The sequence below is a fragment of the Mirounga angustirostris genome, unplaced genomic scaffold, assembly GCF_029215605.1.
Source record: "Mirounga angustirostris isolate CCGP_5_RB_7025 unplaced genomic scaffold, mMirAng1.0.hap1 SCAF_1, whole genome shotgun sequence".
In the NCBI taxonomy this organism is placed as follows: domain Eukaryota; kingdom Metazoa; phylum Chordata; class Mammalia; order Carnivora; family Phocidae; genus Mirounga; species Mirounga angustirostris.
Window position 1 is genome coordinate 184,349,023 of NW_026991709.1, and position 20,475 is coordinate 184,369,497.

Below are 20,475 nucleotides of genomic sequence, written 5' to 3' on the forward strand. Positions count from 1 at the left end.
TGAACGCATTCCAGGCATGTCACAAAACTTTTTAAAATAGTCCATTTTGGAGGACGATGGGACTGTTCTAGATCTTGATTGTGCTGGCTGTTAACAGGTCTGTGTGAATTCGTCAAAACTGGCAGAACTGTGCGCCGCAAGAGGGGAATTTTACTGTATGTGAATTCTACCTTCATTTAGAAAAACGTAACCCCCCATCCCTCCACCTCCAGCCGCTACCCAGGCCACAGCCCCAGGGGGCCTTCAAGTGGTCCCCGCCCGAACTTCGCCCGGGGTGAGGGACGAGCCCTTGTGGGCGGGCCCAGGTGCGGGAGCGGAGGTGGCGGCGGCCGGCCGGCGGGGAAGCCGGGGAAGGGAGAGAGGAGGCGCAGCCGGTGCGGGGGAGGGATGGGAAGAGCCCGCGGCCCGCGGGGCGAACCCGGGGAGGCGGGGGGATGCCGGGAGAGAGGGAGGGACCTGCGGGCGGGAGAGCGAGAGGCACCAGCAAGGGAGGCGGGGGAGGCGTGCGCTCCGGAGCGAGCCCGGGGCGGCGAGGCGGAGACAGCCAGGCCACGGGCCGCCGAGCGTGCCCGCCCAGGCGACCCGCCCTCCCGGCCGCGGTGCGGACCGACCGACCGACGGCGCTGCGTGCAGGAGGCGCCCGGCCATGTTCAGCCGGAGCTCCCGGAAAAGACTCTCCAGCCGCTCGGTGAGTGTCCCCCACCTGAGCGGGCCCGATCTCTGGGTCCCCCGGCCCCCGGGCCTCCGCGAGCGCCCCTGCCCAGCTTCCCCCCGCGCGGCGGCCGCGCACCTGTGGCCCCAGGTAAGCCGGCCCCGAGGGCAGGGGGTCCGGGGCGCGCGGGAGCGCTGGAAGGCGCCGAAGGGGTTAAGTCCGGAAACCCAGTCTGGGCGAGAGCGAGACCTGGAGCGGTGGCCCTGTGTGTCACAGTGTGGGGGCGCCCGGGAAAGCCCCCTCCCTCGCCTTTTCCCGTAAGGCAGATCGGAATCACAGTATCCAAGCTCCACCGTCCAGCCTCTTGGAGCTCTAGCCGCGGACTTGACTTTGGGCTGTGTTTTGGGGTGTCCTGTGCTGCCCCCTTCCCGGGAGCACCGGCATGGCCCAAGGCGAATGAGCGATGGTCGCTTCTCGGGGACCCTGGGGAACAGAAAGGTCTTGCTTTTGTTTCTTAGAAACCCGTGACCAAGGTGTTTGGGGGAGACAAAGCCCCAGCCATGACCATTTCTTGGTGGCTTGGTGCCCACGCCAGAGGGTAGCCCGCCCGGGTCCACACACCCCTGCCACGAGGGAGACCACCCCTGGGGCGCCGGCAGCACCCCGCCCCGCATCCCCCACAACGGAGAGGAACGTTGGAGGCAAATTTGATACGGTGGGGTGGGAGGGGCAGGTCATTCTGCCTGGGACGCCGGTGGGGCTTTGGAGGGAGCCCCCGTGGTGGAAACATGGTTGTGTTGTCTTTTTGTTTTGAAGTTGACTGGACTGGGGCGGATAGAGAGAGGCCAGCCATGTAACGCCTGTGGTGACCAGTGCCCCGGGTTCGCCTTGCATAAATGGAGGTAGGATGCATTAAATCCCATTCCTAAAGGCATAACAATTCCGGGGGTGGGGAGTGGGGAAACATATCTATATCTATACACACACACACACACACACACACAAACGCCGATATTTATCTCCTTTTGTAAATCTCACTTGTAAGTCACATGGAAAGAATGCAAAGGCTGTTCCTTTAAGACTGGGGCTACATCTGCTACAAATATTGAAAGGTGGAAGTGGTGGCCAGACACTGGGGGATGCAGGAGAGCTGGGCTCAGGCTGCATTTCCCTGATGGGAGAGTTTTGAGTCCCTCCTACCCACACTCTGTGTATCTAAGTTGCTCAGCCCCAAACGATTCAACTTGGGCATGGCAGTGTCTCCAAGGGCCACAGCGCGGCGCAGTGTGTGGAGGATACCCCAGACTAGCTGGTGTTTTCAATTCAGCCCCTGTAGCTCTGGGTCCCACCCACAAATCCACTACTGCCCGCCTGCGCTGTGTCAACCCTCTTCGGTGGCCAGATGTTTCTTATTAATGGGCCGTGAATGTTGACTTCCAGGCAGCCCCAGCCTGGATTGGAATGATTATGTTTGGGAGATGCGGCATCGGGGTGCCCTCCCGTTGCATCTGGCTGCTGGGGCTCTGGTTGGAAAAAGTTGGGGTGCAGCCTTGCAGACTCTCAGTTTGATGATGTAAGATGAGGCGGATCCTTCTTGGCGACTTCACGAAAAGGAAGAACCAGTGACAGGAGAATGTCGGAGACGACATCCTGGCGTGTTCTCTCTTTGATGAGTGCATCTTTCCCTTTTCCCCACCACTCATATGGCCCTTTGAAGAGGTGGTTTCTGGGCACAAGGAGGGGGGAGAAGCCTGCTTTGATTTTATTTTACCCCTCTGTGTGTGCTTCTCTACTTTCTCCCGAATGGTAATGTGTGCTGGGCACCCAGTTCCAAGGAAACTCCCAGCCGGCTCCTTCAGAAATGAAATGCTTTTGTTCCTGCCTCCGACGGGTCTGGTAGCCTCTTTGCTTTGTTTCAAGGCGCTGAGCGCAGCCCTTATGGCTCCCAAGCATTTAATAACTTCTGTGTCAGAGGCAAGGCCAGGCGACCTTATAAATATGTAATGGGCAGAAAGAGGCATCCATCACTGCCAGTTTTGTAGCCCAAATAGGTGTGGTCTGAGCTGGCCCCTTGCACATCCCAACTGTGAGAGTAGGGGATCCATGGAAGAGGTGTAGGGGCCTGACTTTGTAAACCCAGTCCAGTATGGCAGGACTGCTGGCTTCTTTTCCCATCTCTCTGGTGTTCTCACGGGGGTGGGAAAGGCAGAGTCAAGAACAGGAGAGTGCTTTCCCAGCTCCTCCCCTCCTCAGGAGCCTTGGGGTCACCTCTGACCAGAGGCCTGTGGGGTGGTGTGCAGTGTGGAGGTTGTGGCCTGACGCGCCTCCTTCTGTGTGACCTCTGGCCTCCAGTGAGTCACTTGGTCTCCCTAGTTCTTGGTTTCCCCAACCATCAGGTGGGAATAATCGTGGTACTCAGCTCACAGCATGATTGGAGGGGTTAAATGAGATACAGAAGACCCATGATTTGCCCAGGATCAGGTTTACGGTAACTAGTGGCTACGTTTGTTATGTTTTTAGCTTCCTCTCAACTGCTGCTTGGGAGGAGGCCTCAGTAGCCCGTTTGAGGCTGCTGGGTGTCCAGGTTACGGTAGACGTTCAAGACCACAGTTTCTTGGAGAACCTTCAGCCGTTTTAATCCAGTTGATTTTTGTGACGGGGAAAACAAGTGTTGTCTTTTCAGCCCATGAGGGAGCCTTTCTTTTGGAGAGAGACCCTTTCATGAGGCTGAGACGGGTTTTCATGCAGAAGCAGTTTCCCCATTGACAGCAGAAAGGCTTCACTGGGGCTCCCTGAATGGGGTTTTTATGGTATTTCCGCCCATTGCTGGAAAGGAAGCAGCTCCTTGCTTTTGCTCCTTTTCCCTCATGGGCGTGTTTTCTGGTGACCTTTTGGAAAAGAGGGACAGCCACTCCTGGGGGACAGCACAATGTTCTTTTTTGGCATTTTGGAGCCCACGGTGCTCACTTTCCCCTCCTCTGACTGCGGAGGCTGTGAGCCCCTGGGAGAGACCGTTGTGCCCTGAGAGGAGCAAAAGGCTGGCCTGCTGGACGCTGAAAGGCTCCTTTGGGTCTGACCTAAAGAGAGAATTTCCCTTACCCCAGAGTACCAAGGCACCCGAAACATTACCGCGTGGCCTCTCCTCTCGCATCTCTGCTTCCACACTGGTCCTCTCCGATCCACTGCCCACCAGCAGGCACCTCCCCAGAGTAGAACAGAATGGAGGCCCTGCATCCAGCTCGAAGGTACTGGATGTAGGAACGTTCTAGGGGAGGAAGCGTGTTACAAACAAACCTTGCTTCCTCCTCTGGTGTAGTGGAGGGAGCTAAGGCTTTGAAGTCCAGACGGAGCTGGCCCCGCCATCTTGCTCTGGCTTTGACAAGCTGTGTGACCTTCAGCAAATGGTTTGGGCTCCCTGAGTTTCATTTCCCTCCGCTGTCAAAGTGGGCTCTCTCCACTGAACAAATATTTGAGTGCCTGTTTTGTGCCTGGCTCTCCGCTGGTGCTGGGGATACAGCAAAGAACACACCAGACAGGATTCCTGCCCTCATTCAACAAATAATTACATTTTAGATAAGGTGGTCAGTAAAGGACTCTCGGAGGAGGTGACATTTGAGCAGGGACCTAGATGAAGCAAGTGGAGGAGGTGGAACCCTGTGGATTCAAACCTGGGGCGGGAACCAGCCGTTATCACCATCTCCTGGGAGCTTGCCAGAAACGCAAAATCGCAGGCCCTGCCCTAGACTTATTGAACCAGATCTGAGCTTTTAACAAGATCCCCAGCCGATTCGTGTGCACCTTAAGGAGAGAGAGAAATGGGGAGTTCTAACACCTAGCCCTGTAAATAACGAATTGTTCTCTGTACCTTGGGGCTTCCTCTGTGTGAGGAAAGATGCCAAAGGTCCCGTGGAAGGCTCATAGAGTTCATGGGGATTTCCCTGAGTTACAATACTCTTTCCCCATTTCTGTTATCACCCACACCTGTAGGTGGCAAATGTGCGGATTTGTAGGGTTTCTAAAGGAAAAAAAACCCCTAGGAGGGCTCACAGTTGTCAAGCACAGTGCTGTCCTCCACCTGATCTAAGGCAGGTGGAGAGCAAAGGTAAGCACTGTTGCCCTGCAGGTGACCCGGCCACAAAGCAGTAGCACCTCAGGGCAGCCTGGAGCCAGCCCCGCAGTGGCCGGGCACCAGAGGGGATTTTCATTAAGAGGAACATTAAGGCATCTTCATGGACTGCGGCCAGAACGAGATCATTAATAACTAAGCTCTCCGTGTCCTATGAGACAGCATGCTCAGTGGGGGTTAATTGAGCTTGCTTGTTTGCCACCAGTTTGAGCAGGGAGAGAAAAATAGCCATTTTTACGGGGAAGATTTGCCCTGCAAATGCCAAGGCTCGATGAATAAAAGCAGTAATAATAACGCCAAAACATCAGCCATGACAAGGATGGGCGCTTACCCTGTCCCGAGCTGTGCCTCCACCTATTACGTACATTTCTAGTTCGTCCTCACCAGACTCTCCAAGGTAGATGTGCGGATTTCCCTGATGAGGAAACCGAGGCTCCGAATTGTTAAATAATCTGTCCCAGGTCTCCTGGCTAGGGAGAATGAGCCAGAATTTAGCTCTAAAACCCCGGTTCATTTTCTTGTGACTTACTGCCTCTTGTTATCTCTCTGTTGTAAGGCAGAGGGCTCTCTGGTCACATCCAGCCCGCAGGTGGATTTTTTTTGGTCTGCACAGTGTGTTAAGTAAGAGGGCTTTTTATAACGTTAAAATCCAGGTTTCCAGCTTCTCTTTGAAAATGCAAGGATGTAGTAGCAAGGAGCCTCCTTTGCTACCTTGGCAGCATATGAGTGGTCTTTCTTCAGGTGGATGTGACCTCGGCTTGCCGTCGTCTCTGACATTCCAGTTGCACTGAAGGGCCTCTTCAGATATTTAGGTGACCTGTCCCATACTGGAAGTGATTGGAGTTTGTAAACCCTGAATAAGCATGCTCCTCTCTCAATGACCTTAAAAAATAGTACGCTTCTGTAGTAGTAGCTACCGTTTTGAAAGCTCTGACAATGTCAAGCAAGCGTTCTGTGTCTTTCTTGTCTTGCCCTGACAGCAGTCCTTGGAGATGGCGCAGTTATTTTTACCTGTTTTAATAGATAAGGAAACGGAGTCTCTCGGGGTCAAACGATTTGTGTAGATTCTATAGCCAGCCAGTGGATGGTATTCCAGCCTTGTCTGACTGCAGAATTCTGTGTCTAGACCAGGATTTTTCAAACTTGGCTGGCATGTGAATTCCCAGAGCATCTTATTCAAATGCAGATTCCGACTGAACAGGATTGAGGCAGGGGCCTAAGATCCTGCATTTCTAAGAAGCTCCCAAGTGATGCTGATGCTGCTGGTCCAGGGAACACACTTTGAATAGCAGCAGTCTGGACCCGGGGTCGGCAAATTAAGTCTTGCTGGCCAAATCTGACCCTTTACCTGTTTTGTATGACTTATAAGACATACATGGTTTTAACATTTTTTGAATGGTTGGAAAAAAAAAATGGGGAGCCTGGGTGGCTCGATCAGTTTGAGCGTCCGACTCTTGGTTGCAGCTCAGGTCATGATCTCAGGGTCATGAGATTGAGCCCCGCATCAGGCTCTCTGCTCAGTGCAGAGTCTGCTTGTCCCTCTTCCTCTGCTCCTCATCCTGCTCTCTCTCTCTCTCTCTCTCTCAAATAAATAAATAAAATCTTTTAAAAAAAATGGTTGGAAAAAAAATTAGGGATATTTCATGACCTAGGAAAATTATATGAAATTCAAATTTCAGTGCCCATAAATAGCTATCTGAACAAAGTCAAGTGCATTTGTTTGCATACTGTCTGTGGCTGTTTTCTTGCTATAGTGATAGAGTTCAGTATTTGCAACAGGGATCATTTGGCCTACAAAGCCAAAAACATTTACTGTCTCACCGTTTACAGAAAATGTTTGCCAGTCACTGGTCTGTGCCACTGTGTAGGGGAATATGCAAGTCGCTTTCCTTGGTTTTAGAAGAAAGGAGTCTGAGAAACTTTTGGAATTAGAACCAGAGGAAACCTCCCCTCCAACCTGGATGAGATTGGTGCAAAAATCAAAGACAACCAAAGAACCAGGGAATAGACCAAAGCCATTTCTAAAGGGCATGTGGAGATGAGGCTTGCAAGACCAGATCAATGCACTTCCAGTGGATTCTAAGCTCCTTGTAATCCCTTTAACGTTTCAGCTTTGCTGATAAATGTAGATTCGACTTGAGTATTAAAAGACGGGCTTTTAGAATAAGCCTCCTGGAGTTGCACTTTCAAGAGCAGCTGACATGGAAAACTCAGACCAGTGGTAGTTTTGTGAGGTGGTTTTAGTTATGCAGAGCGGTTTGTCTCCGGACAGCCACAACCGGAGGCCTTTCCAGCCAGGATACTGTGGCCCCACGCAGCTGCCCCAGAGGCTGCGCTCACTGGGTCAGCCAAGACTGCCTTGAAAAGCATCTTAGTTGCCCGGGCAGTTATGTTGATTGATGACTCGAGTGGTGATCTGGGGAGATGCCGACCTGGTTTCCTTTAGTGGATTGTTTTGTTTTGTTTTGTTTTTTTTAATTTTTATTTTATTATGTTAGTCTCCATACAATACATCATTAGTTTTTGATGTAGTGTGTAGTGATCCACGATTCATTGTTTTCTTATAACACCCAGTGCTCCATGCAGTACGTGCCCTCCTTAATACCCATCACTGGGCTAATCCATCCCCCCACCCCCCTCCCCTCTAGAACCCTCAGATTCTTTCTCAGAATCCATAGTCTCTCATGGTTCGTCTCTCCCTCCGATATCCCCCCCTTTAGTGGATTGTAATTTGGCTAAGAAATGGGTTCCCACCAATTATTTTGCTTGGGGAGGAAAAACACTCTGTCAGTTGAAGGGCCAAGAAAAGGGTGGGGGTGAAAGGAGATGGGGTGTGTGTATGTGTGTGTGCACCCAAGACGCATGCCTGGAATCCTCAAAGTAGGGAAGGATCCTTAGCAGCTCAGAAGCTTGCTGTTTGGCTCATTTTAGGTCCTTGGCATTTGATAATATGCTTGTTGGAAGCTTCAGCACCTTTGTAGGATTTTTCTCTTGAAGAAAGCTATTAGTTCATCCCAGTATGTCCGTATTATTGTCTCTGATTTTGAAATAAGGCATGGCTATTATAAAGTACTTTAAAATCACACACCCTCCCACACACATACACATATAAAACTTACATAGCCCACAGAAGAAAACCCTTAATTACACCTTTGAGAGCAGGGGTCAGCAAACCACAGCCAATGGGAGAAAATCAGGCTGCTACCTGGTTTTGTATAGCCTACTAGCCAAGAATAGTTTTCCTATTTTTAAGTGATTGGGGAAAAAAAAAATCAAAAGAAGAATAACATTTTGTGGCACATAAAAATTGTATAAAATTTACATTTTAAGTCCATAAATAGAGTTTTAATGGGACACAGCCATGCTCCTTCCTTTAGTATCCTCTCTGGTGGCTTTTGGAATGGCAGAATCTGGTAGCTGAGACAGCCCTTGTGGTCCAGGAAACAAAGAGTTGACCAAGTAGCCCTGTGCTGAAAGTCTGCGGACCCCACAGCTAGACTTCTCGAGATCTATTGCTTATGGCTTGGTTTTTATTTCCTCAGATTCATTCAAATTATTATTTGTTAAGATTTTAGAGAAAATATACATTTTATATGGTCTTTTGTAGCATACTTTAAGAATTAGAAATTTTTTTTGGACATGTTTGCATGCAATTATAAAAAGAGCAAAAAGATCGAACCTAATACATTTATTAGCTTTTAAAATCCAGTGTATGGGTTATCAGTGAATTGAAAATTGTCTGCTCATGGCCACTTTGGTTGTTTTCCATCGTTCCTGATTATATACTGTATGATGATAGCTTTTCTTATGCTACAACAGGGCTACATGGAGCTCTTGTCAAATTGTCCTCCAAATAGATGGTGCCAAATTCCACCCCTGCCATTGAAAAAATGTGCGTATATTTATGTGTTCTTCAGGCTGAAACTTTGAAACATCTCAGCTTGTATAGCAACCTTGTTGTTAATCCTTGTTTAATCACCCTGACAATTTGTACCCGATGAACAGTGAGAAAACACAGAGCACTGATGTCAGTCATCTTTTTTTTTTTCAAAATACATTTTATTTGCCTTTAATCTGGAAAGTGGTACTCACATTCTGTTGAAAGGTTGTCATTCATTCTAATGCTTCTGTTGTTTAAGGTTGGTGGGATGAGGGGGAATCTCATAAATGTGTTATTTTGTGGCCTGTTGGTTCAAAAAGCTGTAAGGTTATCCTTTAACTCTGCCATTAATGAGAACCCCAGGGGGGAATTCCCTGTGGGACAGAGGGAGCATTCCCTAAAGGGAATGATTGCCAGAGCATTGAACATTTGGAGATCAAAAGGATTCTACCTGCGTTATGTATGGGAGAGCCATGGGGGGTGATCTCTGGGGAGAAATGTATACTTTGAGGCAGTATCATAAAAACTTCTATGAAGCGGATAAGGGCTTATGTGGGAACATTAAGGCTGAGTGGTTAAAGGGACAGGCTTTAAAGACATTTTGCTGGTATTGTAGTCTTGGTTCTGTCTTTTACTAGCTAAGAATCCTTGAAAACCTTTCTGAGCCTTCCTTGGTTTTCTCATCTGAAAAATGGGAATAATATTACTACTATGACGTTTTCAGGAGGATTACATGGGATAAAGCATGGAACATGCATCATTGTGTGTGGTGTGTAACGTAAGCCCCATAGGTTTGTGGTTGAAAGAAAGATGAATAGCAGAACTGGATAAGGAGTAGGAAGGCGGGAGTGCCTGGGGGCTCAGTTGGCTAAGCATCTGACTCTTGGTTTCACCTCATAGCATGATCTCATGGGTTGTGAAATCGAGCTCCTCATTGGGCTCTATGCTCAATGGGGAGTCTGCTTGAAGATTCTCTTCGTTTGCCCCTCCCCCCAGTCACAGTCTTCCCCCCACCCTTCTTTCTCTCTCTCTCTCTCTCTAATAAATAAATAAATCTTTTTAAAAAAAGGAGTAGAAAGGTATGGGTTCATGGCCCTGGAAATTGGAGATTCAATGACAGAGAACAGATCCCGCCCCGCCCCGCCCACCCCCCCTCCGCCGCCATGAGCTGCAGAGCTTCATTTGTTAAATGGGTGTGATGATCCTGGTTCTATGAACTTCAGTCAGAAGAGATGGAGTCTCCAAGCTCCCCCCAACCATGTGGGAGTTCAGGTTCTAAAGGAATGAGTATTTCGGATAGAATAGCAGATTCACCTCACACACTTACCTGCAGACAACTCTACTTCGGATGAAGTGGAGTTTAGAATTGGACCCTATACCCTCACAGTCTATTTGCTTAAATGAAGTGTGCATATGATGTTTGTTAAAACAGTTTGCAAACCATAACAAGAAGAAAACATGTAAATTTTGCCCCCGGGGTCAGTATATAAAAAGGGACCTTTTTTGTGCCTTGTGCCCACCAACTGGACCATGAAAATTCATGTCCAAGATGAAAGCCACTCATCATCAAGGCGATACTTCATCCATGTTACTCAAGCCTGCTCACTAAGTGTCGGGTTTTGTGGCTTCTGGTGTGCCACACCAGACACTTGGACTTACGTGATCATTAAAGAGAAGCTCCCTTTTCTAAGGCATGAAAAACAAGCATATTGGTAACAATATTTGAACCCCAAGATCCTACCCTGAAAACTCCTGAGATAAGATCTGGCCTGTACCTATATTTTGTTGCCATGGTACCAGATGTAAAATTTTAAGTAGTTGCCAACATTTGATGTTTCGTGTAAGAAATCAGGTTTGGGGTTTTCTCTGGAGTAAAGACTTTCTGGCAATTCTGGGCTTATATTCCTCCCTTACTTTCTGATTTCAACTTTTCCACAGTCCCCACCATTCCCTATTGTGTTACACTTGGCCTGCCTCACTCATTTACATTTCGGGCTGGCTGCTGTAGACATCTAATTTTGTGCTACTAATTTGAAGAAGCAAGTGAGTGATTATGCATGCCTGGAAGGAGATAAGAATGGCAGAACAGAATAAAGTTGCCACTTGGCAGGGACAAGGGCGCTGAGCAGGACATCTAAGTAGCTAAATCGTCCCTATCTGGGAGATGCTCTTTGGAAGGAGCTCACATTGTTGAGGGTCTGCTGTGTGGTTGGCTCTTTACATGCTGTAGCCCATGACTCCCTCAGAACAATTTTCTGAGGCATGTATTTTGTCTTCTACTTTGTAAACAGGAGAAAACTGAGACCCAGGGAGGTTAGGGAACATGCCTTAGGTCACACGGGTAAGAAGTAATGGTGTCAAGATTTGAAACCAGGTCTTTGGAGCTCAAGATCCCAAGTGATCTAACCAAGACACCATGTTTAGCTCTGGCATTTTTGACTCTCCTTGTCTAAATATAAAACTGTACCGTAAGACTGATGAATCACAGACCTGTACCTCTGAAACAATACATTATATGTAAAAAAAAAAAAAAAAAAAAAGATAGTAGGAAGGGAAAAATGAAGGGGGGAATCGGAGGGAGGGATGAAACATGAGAGACGATGGACTCTGAGAAACAAACTGAGGGTTCTAGAGGGGAGGGGGGTGGGGGGATGGGTTAGTCTGGTGATGGGTATTAAAGAGGGCACGTATTGAACGGAGCACTGGGTGTTATACGCAAATAATGAATCATGGATCACTACATCAAAAACTGATGATGTAATGTATGGTGATTAACATAACATAATGAAATTAAATTAAAAACAAAACCAAAAAAACTGTACCTTGGGAAAAACAGTCATATTCTCAGTGGTCTGGGGATGAGATTGGACTGTTGTCTACACTGGACAAAATGTCTGAAGAACCCTGGGGTAGTGGGTTTGTGGATGGGGGCTTTAAGGGTAAACTCCTGTAAAATCAGAGGGCTTAGGGTGTCTGAAAGGTGAGAAACTGGCTACTTGCAGTTTCCCCATCAGATCTGCATACATTGAAGGGGGCTCCATTCAGCTTGCTGACAGGTTTAGTGTTAAATTGGGCTATGGGGGGGAGCTTGTGAAAGGCAGGAGTCCGGGAGTCCGCAGAATGCCATTTGGATGTTTCCTAGAGGCAACCTCTGCAGAAGAGGTCAGGGGAGGGAGTTTGCAGAGCATCCCTTCTGCACCCAGCTTGAGTCCATAAGCTAAAAATAAACAGGATCTCCCATCTTTGGACCTGTGCTTTTGAACTTATGTTCCCCAATGCTTCACAGATCCTGACACCACGTTGCAAAGCAGACACAAACCCGTTTGACAGCTTGAAGGCATTTAATGAGAGTGTTATTTGATTTTATGTTTGGTAAACTACTTGGTGATGCAGAAACTGCTTTCACAGTTCTTAAAAACTGGCTCATTAAGTGTACATGTAACATCCAGAGTGGGTCCTCCGCATGAGTGCTGAGGAATTAGGCCTCCAGGGGGCTTATTAGAAGAATGCAGGTGTTTTCTTTCTTCAACGATATTATGAAAATACTCTGATAATACAATTTCTCAAAGTCTTTTGTTCCATAATCAGGCACCCAGGAGCACACGCCTGTCATTTGCATCCTTGATGACTTGGCCTTTGGAGCTTCTCCAGTGACTTACTGAGTTGTTGGGAGGTTATAATGACAGTTTCCTCTCAGCTTCATGAAGCCCCAGATTTGGAGGCAATTGATAACAGGAACGTCTCCATCATCTTGGGTCCAGGAGTATTCGAAGCCACAGGGAAGGACACGTACATAGGTTTTCCTGGGTTCTGGGAGGTAGAATGGTTTCATAGATTATCCGATTGCTAGGGATTTTTGGAAAATTCTGGTTTTTACTTTTCAAAATCCTGGTGATAGCAGCATTTTAAAGCAGGTTTATGTCGTATTTTAAATTAATTTTGATCAAATTGTTGGACAATAAACGTGCCGTGTAGACAATTTGGAAAATTCAACAAAGTCAAATGATTTCTTTAGGCAAAAAAAAAAAAAAATAGTGCAACTTCATGACCCAAAAAGGAGTCCTCTCAGCATTAGGCTGTGGTGTCCTTCTAGGGTTTATTTTTAATAGGGAGTTTTACATAATTGTATTATTATGTAAATGAATACAAACTGGGTGACTTCAGATAACAGAAATTTATTCTTTGGGAGTTCTGAAGGCTAGAAGTCCAAGATCAAGGCGTCAGGAGCATGGTTCTCTCTGGAGGGTCTGGGGGGAAATCCACTCTGCGCCTCCATCTTAGCTTCCGGTGGCTCTTGGCAGCCTTTGGCATTTTTGGCTTGTAGATGTCACTCCCATTTCTGCTTCTGTCATCACAGGGTGTTTCCTTTTGTTCTCTTCTCAGAAGGCCTTGCCATTGGATTTGGGCCCTCCCTCATCCAGGATGATCTCATCTCAAGGTCCTTCATTACATTTGGAAAGACCCCTTTCCAAAATAAAATCAAATTTAGAGATTCCAGGTGGATGTATCTTTTGGCCACTGTTCAACCCATTATAATAATAATCATGGTGAGGAAGCATATACTATTTCATATTCTTCAGCAGTGCACCCAACTAAGGCTTTTTAAACATGGTATCTATAAAAGTATAGTGGCGCTGTAGGGCTGGGTATTGACTTTGGGGCACCTTTGTGGGGAACCTGCCTTTTGTCTTTTCTAGGTGCAGCTAAATGCTTGCAACAGGCGGGGATTGTGCAAACTGCTATTAGTGGATGGAATTTGCTGTCCATATTGATGAATTCAGCAGTCTGAATCAGTTGACCCCCGGGGTAACCCTATGAAGTTCATCCATCTTCTTGTAGCTTTTGTTGGGCTTTGCCAGGGAGATGTATACGAAATGAACTGATAGTATGTAGACAGTTATTTGTGGGAAGAACTATTGGCCCTGGGGCTTTTAATTAATGTCTAGGTTATATAATTGATCGACTTTCAAAGGGGAGAAAAATGGGCTTCCTTAGAAAATTCTTCATAATCCTGGAGATCGGTCCCATCTCTACAAAGTCCTGCCATGGCTAACTTCTCCACTCTCCAGCTCCTATCACTTCTCTGTAAACACAGTCAGAAAAAGTCTAACATTAATACTTCCCCATTCCCTGATTTCTGTTCTGTTAAATTCAGCATCAATGGGTGTCGGCTTTTCATAATAAATTAACTGAAATAAAATGAAAGCAAATGAAGATTTTCCTCATTATCACTATCATATTAGTTATCGTGAATTGACCATTTACAATGGGCAAGGGCTATTCTATTCTAAGCCCAATTTCTTATATTCTTAGATTTAATTCTTGAAACCCTTTATGAGGTAGACACCATGATTCACATTGGTTTCAAGAGGAGACCTGGGGGCGCCTGGGTGGCTCAGTTGGTTGAGCGACTGCCTTCGGCTCAGGTCATGATCCTGGAGTCCCTGGATCGAGTCCCGCATCGGGCTCCCTGCTCGGCAGGGAGTCTGCTTCTCCCTCTGACCCTCCCCCCTCTCATGTGCTTGCTCTCTCTCATTCTCTCTCTCTCAAATAAATAAATAATTAAAAAAAAAAAAAAAAGAGGAGACCTGGATGCTACAAGTTTAAGTTACTTCCCCAAGGTCCCCCAATTTGTTAGTATTGAAACCAAGGTTAGATCTTAGGACTCTGACTGTGGTGTGGGCTTTTGAGCACCATATTATTTGCCCAGCTCCAGAGGGATCTAAACAGTGGTGGGGCTACGCCCTTCCTGCTCAGAGTTTACCATTCATTAGCTCTCAGTTGGTGCTTAATTTCCACCTAATAAATTAGGTGCTGCTGGTGCTAGTGCTGGCCCAGAGAATATAGTTTGAGAATCATTATAGCCCCGCCCTCCAGGACTTAATGTCACATGGAGAGACCAGATAAACATGATTTAAATGACTGTCCACATTAGCAGTCAATGAGCTTTCTTATCATGAAGCAGTTTAGATTACTGTTAAGTGATTGGTGTTGATATTGAGGGCTAGGAGTTTAAGTTGGAGAGAGGGTCCCCACCCCCACTTGAGCATTAGTATAATCTTGGCCTCCTCCTCCTTCCTATCACCTAGGGGCCATGGAATTTACTAAAGGAACTTTCAAGCTCTTTCATTGGCTGGAAAGTAGAACCAGCCAAGGTCTGATGTCAGCGAAGATGACTCAAGATTTAGGAGGTTCTAGCCCCACCGGATAGTAAAATACATCATAAGGCTACAGAAATGAAATGTGGTGCTGGAGCAGGAAGTGATCCTTGAGGCAGACCAGGACGCCTCCAAAACTAGATCCAAGTCTCTGTGCACAGTGGTGTACAAGAGAGGTGACCTGTAAAAGCAGTGGGCTAAGATTCAACAAAAGGTGCTAGGACAAGCAATTTTCCATTTGCAATAAGGAGAGAGAGATCCAAAACATCAAAAAAAAATTAAATTTTCTTTTGGACGAATGCTTTTACAAATTTGGAAAGTAAAAGACATATCTAAATTCAAATAATCTCTCTTTTTCTGCCCCCCACTCCATACCCTTTTGCCATACTGGCCACCTTGCTGGTCCCTAAACACAGTAGGCGTATTTCCACCTCAGGGCATTTGCCCGTGCTGGCATACCCCCTCCCCCCAGCCCCCCAAGATGTCCACACAATTTGTTGCTTTGCTTCCCTCCAGGCCTCTTTTCCAGTGTTTTCTTAGAGCAGCATTTCCTAACCATTCTAAATAGTGCTCCAGCCCTTCCCTTTTCCCTGCCTCTCTTAGTTTTTTTCCAGAGCCCTTTTCACGACCTGACATTACATTTTTAATGGATTATCTGGATTTTGATCTGCACTAGATTTAATTACTGTAGTCTACACAAGAATTTCAACTTCATAAGAATCTTTTGTTCCATGTCTTTTTTTTTTGTTTGTTTAATTCCCCAACTCTCAGAAAAATACCTGGTGCATGGCAAAAATCCCGATAGAATTTGTTGAATGAATGAATAAATGAATGGATGACCTAGAGCCCAGAAGTCATAAAGGAAGATTATCTTCACATGAATGACTTCAAAATTTTCAAAAGACAAATTGGGAAAATTATTGGTGATGTGTGATATAATTTTTCAAAATGTGGAAACAGCTCTAACTAATGAGAAAAATATGAAATGACTCAATAGAAAACTGAACAAAGGATCTCATCAGGCAGATGTATGAAAAAGCGTTATTTGTTTTCTTAATGACATTAGCATTTCTCATGTTTTTGTTTACTTGAGTCCGGGATAAATAGTTATTAGAAAACAGATTTGTGTAGAATGGTGAAGTTTGTGTTCCATGAACTATAGCATCTGCTTTCCTAGGAATTATTAAAATAGTATGCATACTCTTGTGTCTGAGCTAAGCTTTGTTCACTTCTGTCGAGAAGATTAAAAGAGCTCTTAAGATTCCTTAGGATTTGGCATTGTCCGTGGGTAGAGCAAGATCCATAGCTGTGATCATGTGATTCAGGAGACAACAGGAAAACAGCTATAAAACTACAACAAAATATCATGTCTCCGTCTAGGGATGTGGGCATCTGGCCACTCATGACTGCATTTCTGTGTTCTTGTCACAGTGAGTTGGAAGGGCCACACTTAGTGGGCTGGAGACAGGGTTGTTAAACGTTCTTTAGCCTGGGACTCTGTGCCATCACAGGGACAGTCGTCCTGCCCCAAAGCCAACGGCATTCTCACCCACTGAGAAGTAATGCAAAGTGTTGCAAGCAGCAAACGCCTTTGGTAAGTGCAGAGCACACCTCTGGTACTTGGAAACTTACTGAACTACTCTGGGCCTCAGTTTCCCTCATCTTGAGATTGAGGCAGATAGATGAATCAGGAAGGGCTCCATCATCATTAACACACGATGATAGCATTATTAGGGCTTTCTTGCTGAAACAGCCAACTGAGAAGATTTTGGCAAGGACAAACTGGAGGGGAGTTCTTCATTCAATCCCCTTGCTGGATAAACCAAAGATCTCCATTCCCTCAATGTGAAACATCCAGTTAATAGGTCCTTTTTCAGGACACTCAGTCTCTGATCCCTGCAGTTGTGTTGTAGACTTGTATATTACCAGGAGTGAATTTGTTTGTTCCTAAATCTATTCATGCCTGTTATTCTTGGGACTGTAGGTACGTATGTGAACTTCATAAATCTATGAAGTAAAGATGTGAACGGAAATAAGAGCTGGTATTTCTATGAAAATGAAGCTCGGTTCTTGGAAATAACCCAGTGATGAATACTAAAAACAACCCAGTTGAATTAGGTTTTGGGCAAAATGATTCTAAAACACTGGGAATGAGGCAGAGATGGTAAAAGGACCTAGATTTGTTGGAGCATCTTTACGTTATGACATGCCTCTAAAACCAAACTGAAATTGAAGAAGATGGATTATAGGTTTCTTTTGTGCATCACATAAAAGGCATTCTGTTCCATAAACCCATAGGCAAAATCTCCTCCCTCCCTAGAAACAAATGTATGGCTATATATTTCAAGAAAAAAAATTAAGATATGTATGTATCATTATTTTGTGATTCCTCAGTGTGATAGACACTGCTAGTTGTCCCCACATCCATCATCTACTTCTTCCTTAGGGATATAACCTGTAAAATATTGTCTGGCAGACAGCCTGAGAATTAAGACAGTATGTCCCAGCCCTTCTTACTCCTGGGGGTTGCCGTTTGACTAAGCTCCACTCAAAGGCATGTAAGTTAAAATAGTAAGGACAACCTCTGGGAAGTACCTTTCAAAAGAATGCACGTGGGGCGCCTGGGTGGCTCAGTCGTTAAGCGGCTGCCTTCAGCTCAGGTCTTGATCCCAGGGCCCTGGGATCGAGCCCGCATCGGGCTCCCTGCTCAGTGGGAAGCCTGCTTCTCCCTCTCCCACTCCCCCTGCTTGTGTTCCCTCTCTTGCTGTCTCTCTCTCTCTGTCAAATAAATAAATAAAAATCTTTAAAAAAAAAAATGCATGTACCCCTACTTCTTGCCCACTGGAATGTGGATGTGACAGTTGGAGCTTGAGCAGCTATATTGGACCATTAGATGGAAGCCCTGTGTGGAGGAATGCAGAACAAGACCGGCATTGCCTGAGTTGCTGGTGACCATAGAGACTCCATAGTAGCCTTGGATTGCATAACTCCAGACTGTATTTACATGAGGGAGAAGTTTGTTTCTATCTTGTTTAAGCCACTATTATTTTGGATTTTCAGACAACCACAGCAGAATTTCATCCCAACTGGACTACAGGTGTTGGTTATGTTGGATAAAAGGCTCTATTATATTAGCCTCTGCCCCAGGGTCAAGAATTAGTTTTGACTACTTGGACAGATTTAGAACTGTCATTTCCAGCAATAAGATAGGCACTGTGTTCCCAATGATTGAGAATCCAAAATCTTTTTTTTTTTTTTTTCCTTAAATTTTGGGAGTGCTTGCTAAGGGCAAGTGTGCTATTCCAGAATATATTGTTCTGAGGTAGGGATGACTTCATCTGAAACCTTCAGTTTTTGTAAGTTACTAGAGTAAATTCAATTATACATGGTTATAATAAGTATTGAAGTGAGAGTACTTTTTTCCCCTATAGTTCCAACCTCTCTGTACATCTGCACCATTATCTATCGAGGAATAACTTGGAACATTTCAGGAATGTCATCATGGAGCACTGATTTCACCCTCTGAAAAAGTGCATATGCTGTTGTGGAATGCATTTAGAACTGCTTATTTTAGGATTAAAGGGTATAGAATGAAGGGATACGATTAATTCCTTTGATAGCCCCTATCATTTTACCAGCAGACTAGGCAGAAAGCTTGGGTTCACATTACATACATGGAGAAGTATGCCGCAGGGCTACTGTGTGTGAGTGTGGGCAAGGGGTGAAACCTTATCGCCTTTGTGTGAACAGAAAACGGCATGTGCCTTTTTAACCTCTTAATTAAATAATCACCATTCAAAAACTTTTCTTGCTGGAAAGTCTGCCTTGTTGGTTTTATTGCAGGATAGGTTTGTGTGAAAGACTCGAAGCTGGAGTTGCTTTTTGGATGGTTCTTCCTCACCAGCTTTCCTAAATTATCTGAGAACAGTGTTAAATTGGTAATAAAAAGAATGTCTGAGAAAAAATTGGATGACATTTTGGGGTCAAGTTTGATTTATAAAACACACCAGGAAGTTGATTTATAAAAAGCATGTAGGGAATTTATTCATTCAAGAAAATTTATGTGCCTACTATGGCCCCACATGCCCTGAAATACAGTAAAAATTATATCATAAAATTATGTATTTTGAATTAGTTGGATGTCCTTCCTTGATGCATATCATATATATAGGAATGCATATATATTATGCATATGCCCTTATGAATATACATGTGTGTATGTGTACATAACTTTTGTTTGTTTTTTAACACAGATGGTGGCACACCATAGCTCCTTCCTCTTTGTCATTCAAAAGTAGATCTTGGAGAGGGGCGCCTGGGTGGCTCAGTCGTTAAGCGTCTGCCTTCGGCTCAGGTCATGGTTCCAGGGTCCTGGGATCGAGCCCCGCATCGGGCTCCCTGCTCTGCAGGAAGCCTGCTTCTCCCTCTCCCACTCCCCCTGCTTGTGTTCCCTCTCCCGCTGTGTCTCTGTCAAATAAATAAATAAAATCTTTAAAAAAAAAAAAAAGATCTTGGAGAGCTTTTAGTATCAGTTACATAAATATTCTTTTAAAAAAATGACTGTAAAATCCCATTATATAGCTGTACCATAATTTATTTTTACCAGATCTTCACTGATGATCATTTAGGATATTTAAAATTTCTGGTTGTTGCAAATGTTGCTTGAGTAGACATTCTTATCTGTAGATCATCATTGCCTTTATGCATGAAAATATCTGTAGGATACATTTCTAGAAGTGGAATCACCGGATCAAAGGGAATACACATTTCAATTACATGAATATTGTTAGAAGGAAAAAAGTTGGTTTTTGAAGATGTAGCTATCAGTGTGTATGGGGGTAGAAGACTAATTTTCAATGGCTAAGCATTTAAGTTCAACAAGCTCTTTGGAATGCCAATTAAAACCTTCTTTTTTATTGTGGTAAAATAAACATAACTGGAATGCCATTTGTATTCATTACTTTGATTTGCCAGCCTCAAGTTTTTGCAAAACCACTAAATTGGATTTAACTTCACTGTACTGAGATAGGAGTTATTAAATATTTTTCTCCTGATAGAGTCTCTGTGGGAGTAAGACACGCCATCCCTACTGTGGACAAGGACCGACATGCTGTCAACATTCAGCTACTGATCATGCCCACGGTGCGGTACTGAATGTCGAGTGTATCCTAATGGGAGTTTGTGTTCTGTCACAAGGTTGGGTGGAAGGAGGGAGAGGGCTGGGTGTTCATGATTTCGGTGCAGCCCTGATTGGTCTCATCTCCTCTCTGGGTCTTGATTTACACATCTGTAAAAAACAAGGGATTGAGTAAATAAGCGAATAAAACCCCTCTTGCTCATTTTTCCCATCACACCCTCCAGAAATGTTTCTGGAATTAAACCTCAAACCCGGTTTGAAAATCACAAGTTAAATGTGCCTGGAAGCAGTTTCCTCCATCTCTACCGTATCCCCGCTCTACTCCCAGCCGCTGTTCCTTCTTGTCTCAGCAGCTGCCCTTGCCTCCAGTAGCTCTCCCCACTTCCACCTTTTCACCCCACTAATCGATTTTCCACACAGCACTCAGATACAAAGTAGTGGTTCTTATGAAATATTGAGCAGATACAAACATACTGATAAAATATGTATAAGGCATAAACAATAGCAACACAGTGGATGCCT

At 45.4% G+C, this 20,475-nt stretch overlaps 1 long non-coding RNA gene across 1 annotated transcript; it reads left to right on the forward strand.

The window, feature by feature from the left end:
* The first annotated feature begins 488 nt into the window (after positions 1 to 488).
* Positions 489 to 20,015, forward strand: LOC135364719 (uncharacterized). The gene is made up of 3 exons (XR_010412295.1): positions 489 to 688; positions 1,469 to 1,554; positions 19,070 to 20,015. It is a non-coding gene; the product is annotated as an uncharacterized LOC135364719 (long non-coding RNA).
* Positions 20,016 to 20,475: the final 460 nt, after the last annotated feature.